Source organism: Monodelphis domestica, chromosome 3 (assembly GCF_027887165.1).
Source record: "Monodelphis domestica isolate mMonDom1 chromosome 3, mMonDom1.pri, whole genome shotgun sequence".
NCBI lineage: Eukaryota > Metazoa > Chordata > Mammalia > Didelphimorphia > Didelphidae > Monodelphis > Monodelphis domestica.
The window spans coordinates 1,285,375-1,292,571 of record NC_077229.1 but is presented as its reverse complement, the minus strand read 5'-3'; the positions used below and the strand labels follow the sequence as shown (position 1 = coordinate 1,292,571).

The window sequence follows — 7,197 nt, the reverse complement described above, 5'->3', positions numbered from 1 at the left end:
GGAGAGACTAGCAGAAGCCGTGGGGAATGTTTGTCATCTTTGATTGGCTCAAGAGGGCCCCTGCTGCTCTCTTTGGGGTTTGGGAAGTAAATCTCCGGATGTCAGTGTGGAGAGACGCCGGAATGCCTCGTTTGCTTCCAAACTGAAAGCCGGAGTCGGGCCAAACCCAGGGCAGCCCAATTCCTCGTGCTCGGAAAAGGCCTGAAATCCACTGAGGAGCGGCCTCTGCCCTTCCTGGCCGGCTTGCTCTCCTCTCCTGCCTCGCCACGAGCTCATTCAGCTTCCTTGTCAGATTGCAGTAACGGTCCCTAAGTACCCTGCGTCATTGACCTGGAGGTCACATTCACTTCTTCGAGCAGCATGCTGGTCTACCCGCGTGTTCAAGGCCTTTCACGGAGTTCTGGCCTCCGCAGAATGGGGATCACTGGCATCTTTTCTCCTTTTGTTCTTCTGGCTCCTCCCTTACAGGTTCACCAGGGGCCACCCTCAAAGCTCCCTCCAGCCTCTTCCCATTTCACTGGCCTCCACTGGATGTCAGAGCCTATTTCTTCTTCTGTTTCCCCAGGCCCACCGGAAGGAAAGACGGAGGGCTGGGGATGGTAGGCAACACCTCAAACCTACTTTCGTCAGAATTACATATACATTCAGGAAAGTATAGGAACCTGTATGACCCTACAGGGAAGTAAAAAGGAGAGAGGATAAGAGGATGGCAGAGGGGCTCCTAGAAGTATGGGTTAACGGAGGTCAGAACCAAGAGACTTGAAGAGGGAAAAGGTAAAAAGAGAGAAAAGGACAAACAGGAAAATGGGACAATGGACACTACACAGTTAATAATAATAACTGAATATGAATGGGATGAACTCACCCATAAAATAGAATCAGATAGCAGAATCGATTAAAAACCAGGATCCAACAATATGTTGTTTACAAAAAGCACACTTGAAACAGAGAGGGCTGTAGTGAGAAGAATCTACAAATGCTCAAACTGAAGTGAAAAGAAAGGGGGAGGCAGCAATCATGATATCAAAGCAAAAGCAAAAAATAGGTATAATTCAAAGAGATAAACAGGAAACTTTTGCTAAAATGTACCATAGGCAATAAAGTAATATCAATACAAAATACACATGTGACCAATAACATGGCATCCAGATTCTTAAAGGAAAAGTTAGACAAAATAGTTAGTAAAATCATACGAGATAAGGGAATCTCAAATTTTCCCTCTTGCCAGTTAGCACCAGCTAAGCAAAATTTATATTATCAATCAGTCAAACCATATTGTATTGTTAATCATTCATAATGGTTTTATACTGTCCTGTACTATCATTCAGAACTGTCAGGCTGCTCTGTGCCACAGCTTCATGTCTATATTGGCCTTAGTTCTGGATTATTAGGCTACTATAATAACTGTCCATATTGTTCTATATTTGCCCTAGTTTTGTTCCTACCTTTGATGAAGGTGATGTGGGATTTTTGGTTTAGCCAAGCAGGAGGAAACCACAGTGTCATTTCAGAGTAAGGAAGGAAGGAGATTTATTACATGCAAACCTAGACAGGATCATTCCTCAGGTCTGGGCCCCAAGAAAAGATATTCTTGTTATTTTATACACTCAGGTTACATGATTCAACACATGTGATTGGACACATAAAAATATGGGAGGTTACATGACTGAAGGAAAAAGGGGAGCAACCCTGCCTCCTGTTGCAGCATTCCATCATGGATTTGTCAGGTCACAGCATGGGAAGTAAGTGCCCTGTGACATAGAACCACTTGCTTTGTTCTGACGTTCCAACAGCTACAGGGGAAGGGGAAGGGGAGGTTGGGTAGTGGTCATCCTATTTGTAGTAAGCTTCTGGGTGTGTCAGCCTTGCAAAGCCAGACCTTAGAGTACAAGGAGATCCCTAAAGGGGAGAGTTAAGGATTCACCACTACAAAAGCATTCCAGAAGGGTGGTAAGAATGGCTGGAGGATGATAGGGAGGAAACATGAGAAATGCCCAACAAATGGTCTGACAGTTTAGGACCCTCAACAAATGTGCAAACCCTGAATTACACAGTGAAGCTGCTCCACCAGGTCCTCAGCTACACCATTAGCAGGGAGCTGCTCTACCAGGTAGTTCCCTTTCTACTCTACCAGTTTCCAGGCTATTCCATTAGTTCCAGAGCTGCTATTCTGTCAGCTCCAAGGGTGCTACTCCATACCTGGAGCCTAGTTGCAGCAGCAGAGACACTCCATATTGTCCCACCCTTCCCAAGGTTTTGCCCTCAGGACACATCCAGCTCTGCAAGTTCAGATCACTGACTATGCAACCTCACTAAAGTGACATCCTATTATACTTATAGACTAGGCAAGAGTCTCATTCCCAGAGTACAAATATCTGACTTAGAATGATGTCAACAACATCTGAGTGGTAGATTTCTATTGGAATCCTTCTTTGCCTCTGAACACAAATGACTTTGCACTATAAACTCCTAATGTAGTGAAAGGTTTTGAGAGTTGGGAGGATCCTCCACCATGGATGGAAGTGAATCTTCTGGAGATGGTTAATGGATAAATAGGGAAATTTGTAAGTCCTTGAGAAGATTGTACTAAGGAAAATTTGAGCGATTCCGTATTCTCTCAGCATGAATCTTATGATTGGCCTTGAGCCCTACTACAGTTCATCAGGTTAAATATATTGGCTGAGTTGCCAGCTCCCTTCAACTGAGATCAAACAATGGCAGTTTTCTTCCCATCTGTTTTGCTTGACTTGGAGTTTTCCACGGAGGAGGTAGATGGTTCGTGGAATGGTAAAAATACTCACAATTTCTTTTCTACATTTTAACTCGGCCCCAGGAAGGCATAATTCTATAGGCTCCTGAAAATGGGGCCAAACTCTGATCTATTCTAATCCAGTTTTCTGTCACATTAAGAGATATGGTCACCCACAGCTTATACCTAATGCACAGAGGACTTGTGTTATCACCACACGAAGGAATCAAGGCACAACCCATTAGCACTTAATTTCTTAAGGCTGGAAATTTGACCCCAAAATTTATACAAAGAATATGAAAGTCTCTAAATTTATTAGACATTACCAAAGACCATTACAAAAAGACAACCTTAACGTGAACTGTGTCCTAGTAGAACACCCGTATCGCTTCATTCTTGGGGTTTGCCACTCAAGGATCTTACTTAGATAATTGTTTGCAGATTTCTTGTTTAATATCTAGCATCTTCTGAAACTATCATAAATCAGCAGTTATTGCTGCCATAGGATGGAATCAGAAAGGATTGAGAGAACAGTCTGAAAGGGCTCTACTTTCTGCATTCCTTTTACTATGACAATAGAGTAATAGAAAGTGTTTTCAGTTCGGAAAGCTGAATATTGAAAAAAACGAAAATTATAAAATAACAAGGAGAGGTAACATGAGCTTGGACTAGGCATGGTGTTATCCATCGAAGACTATCTCCCAAAACAGGAGGAGATACTTATGTCTTATGCAGTCAGTAATGGTACCTTGAACAATTGTACCTATTCTCTGTGAAAGGGGATAGGGAAGTTTTGAAACTAAAATCCTAAGAACGTATTTGTGCCTTGCAGATATGAAATATTGTGTGACGTGCCCAGAAGATGAGTATCCAAATAAGGAAAGAAATCAATGCCTCGCTAAGGTTGTGACTTTCCTGAATGTTTCAGAACCTTTAGGGGTAACTCTGACCTGCATGGCTATTTCCTCCTCTCCTGACAGCCCTGATTCTCTGGGTGTTTGTGAAGTTTCAAGACACCCCCATAGTCAAGGCCAATAACCGGGCTCTCAGCTACACTCTCCTCATCTCCCTCAGCTTCTGTTTCCTCTGCTCCCTGCTCTTCATTGGCCGCCCCACTGCCGCCACTTGCCTCCTCCGACAAACAATGTTTGGGATTGTGTTCACTGTAGCTGTGGCCTCCATTTTGGCCAAAACCATCATGGTCGTCCTGGCTTTCAGGCTCACAATACCAGGGAGCAGGGGCAGAATGTGGGTCCAATCCAGAGTGTCCACCTCTGTCGTCATCTGTTCTGGGATTCAAGTGACTCTCTGTGGCTTCTGGTTGGGAATCGCTCCCCCTTTCCCTGATACAGACACACACTCTGAACCAGGTCAGATCATCATTGGATGCAATGAGGGTTCTGTCGTTGCCTTCTACTCTGTTCCAGGCTACATGGGCTTCCTGGCCTTGGGCAGCTTCACGGTGGCTTTCCTGGCCAGGAACCTCCCTGACACCTTCAATGAGGCGAAGCTCATCCCCTTCAGCATGCTGGTGTTCTGCAGTGTGTGGGTCACCTTCCTCCCAACATATCAGAGTGCCAAGGGGAAGGCCATGGTGGTGGTGATCTTCTTCATCCTGGCATCCTTTATTCCCAAATGTTCCTTGATCTTGTTGAAGCCAGAGAGAAGCCCCCAGCAAAGGATAAAGAATAACGCAAATTCCAGAGGCAGGAATCATGAAGGATCATTTACTGATAATTCCTATTAGAGTTATAATGTTATTGACAAAAGAGTGGTTGCCATAAACTGTGACCGCGAAAATATGCGTTTCAAGACTTTGAATTGCCCAAACTGTAAAGATAATTTTTAGCGTCTTGATTTTATATAAAAAATAAGTGGTTGCCATGGGAAAAATTTCCAAAATATGAAATACCCAAGTCAGCTGCGATTTATGGAGATTTTAATTAATATAAATGAAGGAATTAAATAAATGGAGAGAAACAGAGTAAGAGGAAATCATAGGAAAAGGGCTAGGGCCTAGGCCAATGGCTTAGGCCTTTCTTTTAAGAGAGAAAACTAAGTCAGTCTTTAATCACTCACCACAAGATTGTCCCAAGCAAAACTCTAGTGTTCAGAGAGACCCAGTAGCTTCCTCTGATTCCTGACCTCCACTTCAGCTTCCAAGGCTAATCTTTATTATTATATATTATTATATAATCTTTAAATTGATTATGTTTTTATGATCCTTTGGGGAAGCCCTTCTTCCCAAATGATCACACGGGGAAATGTAAAATTGGAGACTTGAACCCTGGACTCCAAACCCCAGAAGTCCCTGCTCTGGCTCCCAGAATGCTTTGTAATCTCACTGAGATCCTCCCCCCCAGGAAGGATCAAAAGTTCTATTTAACTGGTTGTAAAAGCCTACTGACTTTTTTTCCTGTTTCCGCTTACAAGCAGACGGGTCTTTCATGATGTAGGTGAGGTTGAATGGGCCTCTCGGCCCACCTAGACACGTGCTTTTCTTACTTGTATTTTCTTAAGTTCTTAATCTTAAATAAAACTCTAAAAATACAATACTTCTAAGAGAGAAACTAATTTTAACTGTTACAATAATAAAATTTAAGGACATGTAGATCAATATGGAAGGGACTCTGGGACATTCAACTTCTTGCCTCCTGTCTAGGACCACAGAATTCCACACCATACTTCCTTCTGTTTTTGCCTACCACAAAATGAATTTCTTGAGCCTCCCTAAGACAAGGAAACACACATTACCACAAAGTCAGGATTGAAGAATAACGTTGCCCTTTTTAATCACCTAAGTCCTTCAGCAGACATCTTGACCTTCACAAATGTGCTGCCTTGACTAACAATAAACTGTTTTGGACGTCTCCAAACTCTTCTCACAATGTTATACTGAACTCCTAGCTCTCAAACAGATTTCCCTTACCAGTACCAATAGAAGGTCCCCCCTTCCTCATTTCCATCCAGTTGAAAACTCCTGTCAGTGTCCTACAATTAAATATTTGATGCTCCCCTTCCACTGTTTTTTTGAGTACCTGGTGCATAATTACTGAACTTCCTTTCATCTTTATCTCTTCTCACTCCTTTCATGCTCATTCACACCTTGAGACCTGCATCTCTCCAGAAAACAAACAAACAAACTTCTTTATCACACTTTGCAGTACTTACTGGCTACACCTTCTGCCATGTGCCCCCATCACCTAATTCATCTGGGGGTGATAGGAATAGAGAAGGAAACCCACATTGTGAGCACGAGGGACTGACATCTTGGTTGAGAAATGATCATGATTGATTTTGCATTGTTTTTTATTCATCCTATTTACAGTGAGTGGAGTGGATCCATATCTGCTTCTCATGGTTCTTTTTTTTTTTTTAATTTGTGGTTTTCTTTTTTTTTTGTATTTTTTTTTAATTTTTTTTAATATATTTTATTTGATCATTTCCAAGCATTATTCGTTAAAGACATAGATCATTTTCTTTTCCTCCCCCCCACCCCCCATAGCCGACGCGTAAGTCCACTGGGCATTAGATGTTTTCTTGATTTGAACCCATTGCTTTGTTGATAGTATTTGCATTAGAGTGTTCATTTAGAGTCTATCCTCTGTCATGTCCCCTCAACCTCTGTATTCAGGCAGTTGCTTTTTCTCGGTGTTTCCACTTCCATAGTTTATCCTTTGCTTATGAATGGTGTTTTTTTCTCCTGGGTCCCTGCAAGTTGTTCAGGGACATTACACCGCCCCTAATGGAGAAGTCCATTACGTTCGATGATACCACAGTGTATTAGTCTCTGTGTACAATGTTCTCCTGGTTCTGCTCCTCTCGCTCTGCATCACTTCCTGGAGGTTGTTCCAGACTCCATGGAATTCCTCCACTTTATTATTCCTTTGAGCACAATAGTATTCCATCACCAACATATACCACAGTTTGTTCAGCCATTCCCCAATCGAAGGGCATCCCCTCATTTTCCAGTTTTGGGCCACCACATAGAGCACAGCTATGAATATTCTTGTACATGTCTTTGTGTCCATTATCTCTTTGGGGTACAGACCCAGCAGTGCTATGGCTGGGTCAAAGGGTAGACATTCTTTTGTCGCCCTTTGGGCATAGTTCCAAATTGTCCTCCAGAATGGTTGGATCAATTCACAGCTCCACCAGCAATGAATTAATGTCCCTATTTTGCCACATCCCCTCCAGCATTCATTACTTTCCTTTGCTGTTATGTTAGCCAATCTGCTAGGTGTGAGGTGATACCTCAGAGTTGTTTTGATTTGCATCTCTCTGATTATAAGAGATGTAGAACACTTCTTCATGTGCTTGTTAATAGTTTTGATTTCTTTATCTGAGAACTGCCTATCCATTTCCCTTGCCCATTTATCAATTGGAGAATGGCTTGATTTTGTGTACAATTGATTTAGCTCTTTATAAATATGAGTAATTAAACCTTT

The 7,197-nt window shown here is 42.4% G+C and overlaps 1 pseudogene; it reads left to right on the top strand.

Annotated features, from left to right (window-relative positions):
• On the top strand, positions 3,578-4,469 carry VN2R509P (vomeronasal 2 receptor 509 pseudogene; annotated as a pseudogene).